Source organism: Physeter macrocephalus, unplaced genomic scaffold, assembly GCF_002837175.3.
Source record: "Physeter macrocephalus isolate SW-GA unplaced genomic scaffold, ASM283717v5 random_866, whole genome shotgun sequence".
Lineage (NCBI taxonomy): Eukaryota > Metazoa > Chordata > Mammalia > Artiodactyla > Physeteridae > Physeter > Physeter macrocephalus.
This window is the reverse complement of record NW_021146152.1, coordinates 21,406-22,816: the sequence shown is the minus strand read 5'-3', so window position 1 is coordinate 22,816 and position 1,411 is coordinate 21,406. Positions and strand designations below refer to the sequence as shown.

The 1,411-nt window shown below is 55.6% G+C and overlaps 1 long non-coding RNA gene across 2 annotated transcripts in view; it reads left to right on the top strand.

The window, feature by feature from the left end:
- The first annotated feature begins 1,090 nt into the window (after positions 1–1,090).
- Positions 1,091–1,411, top strand: part of LOC114485250 (uncharacterized) — a 15,592-nt gene continuing 15,271 nt past the window's right edge. For both annotated transcript variants that reach the window (XR_003678737.1, XR_003678738.1), the window contains exon 1: positions 1,091–1,251. This is a non-coding gene — a long non-coding RNA (uncharacterized lncRNA). The remainder of the gene's footprint in view (positions 1,252–1,411) is intronic.

Below are 1,411 nucleotides of genomic sequence, written 5' to 3'. Positions count from 1 at the left end.
GTTAGTCCACCCAGCCCACACAGCGTTCCCTGAGGATTGCAGCACTTCCCGTAGGTCATTGGGTGCAATCATGTGGAAAGAAGCGAGTCGGCTGCCAAGGAAAGGCTACAGTTTAAGGGCAGGAGAGGATGTGTGGAGCGGGGGTCATTTTGGCTATGACCCTCTGCTGTGTCAAGACTGTGCTATCCTGCGTGCCTCGCCAGAGGCCAGAGTAGTCATACCAGTTCAAGTGTCTCGGCTGTTTGCTGGGTTCTCTCGTTGCACGGCTGTGGGTAAAACGTTGCTTCTAGAAGAACTGGACCTCACGGTTTCTCTGAGGTCACGTCACTGATGGGCCCAGAGTGCGAAAGTGCCAGGAAACACAGTAAGTGACCCAATTGTTGCAACAGGTTGCCCCCCCACCTTGGGCATCGGAATGGCTCCCTTGCCATTAGGCTCCAAGGATTTTCCCCACCACGTTGGGCATTAGTATGCTTCCCATGCCATTAGCTTTGTGTGTGTGCCAAGGGTAGCTCGTCTGTCTAGGCAGCAGGCCAGGAACTATGCCTGATGGTGAGTCTCCCTTGATCAGTCCAGGTGTGCCTCAGGTGCCTTTTGTCACGGGTCCCTACGAGTCGCTTTTGATGGTGGCGGTCAAATTCGGCCAAGGGTCCTTCCCTTGTGGTAGATATCTTCGCCTTGAAGGCACATCCATTGTGTGGAAATATATGTGCCAAGGGCGGGTGTGTTTCCCTAGAAGGCAGTGGCTCTTAGGCTGAGGGTGCACAGTTGTCCTGAGGGTGTTTCAGGGGTTCAGGAAGACATCCTTTTGCTGTGATGGAGAGGAGAGTGCTCAGGAGAGGAATTGCAGGGCTCGAGACCAGGGGATTGCGGACGTCGGTGCTCTTTGTCCACATGGCCGCTCGCTCTGAAGGCATCTGCGCCACGATGCTTTCACATTTGGCTGTGGACACACAGGCTAGACGCTCCCCAAATGCAACGTTTTGTGGAGATAGAGCACACATCGTTGGGTGGTATTGACTGTTCCCTCGGTGCGCCTGTGCACCCTCCTCAAGTATGTGTGTGTTCCCTCACACCCAGACAGGTGGAATGCCAGGGACGGAATGCCGGCAGCAGAGCAGCCTGGGGCCATCCGTATAATCCGTGATACCAGTGAAGTGAGGACGGTGCGGCAAGGCCAGGCCAGGCGAAGGAGTCTCGGAGGGGTGTTGGCGTACATTCCATGCGGATCCTGGTTGAAACTTTGTCGCGGTAAGCAACACCTCTTTGCAAAAACCTAGAGTTTCGGCCACGAGAACTGGTGCACCGGGGATACACCCTCACCTTCTGGCCTTTTCTCGGGGAACACGAGCTTCGATTCCCTGAGTACTGGCTCCATTTCCTGCCCCATGGCTCGGCTCTGGCCACTTCC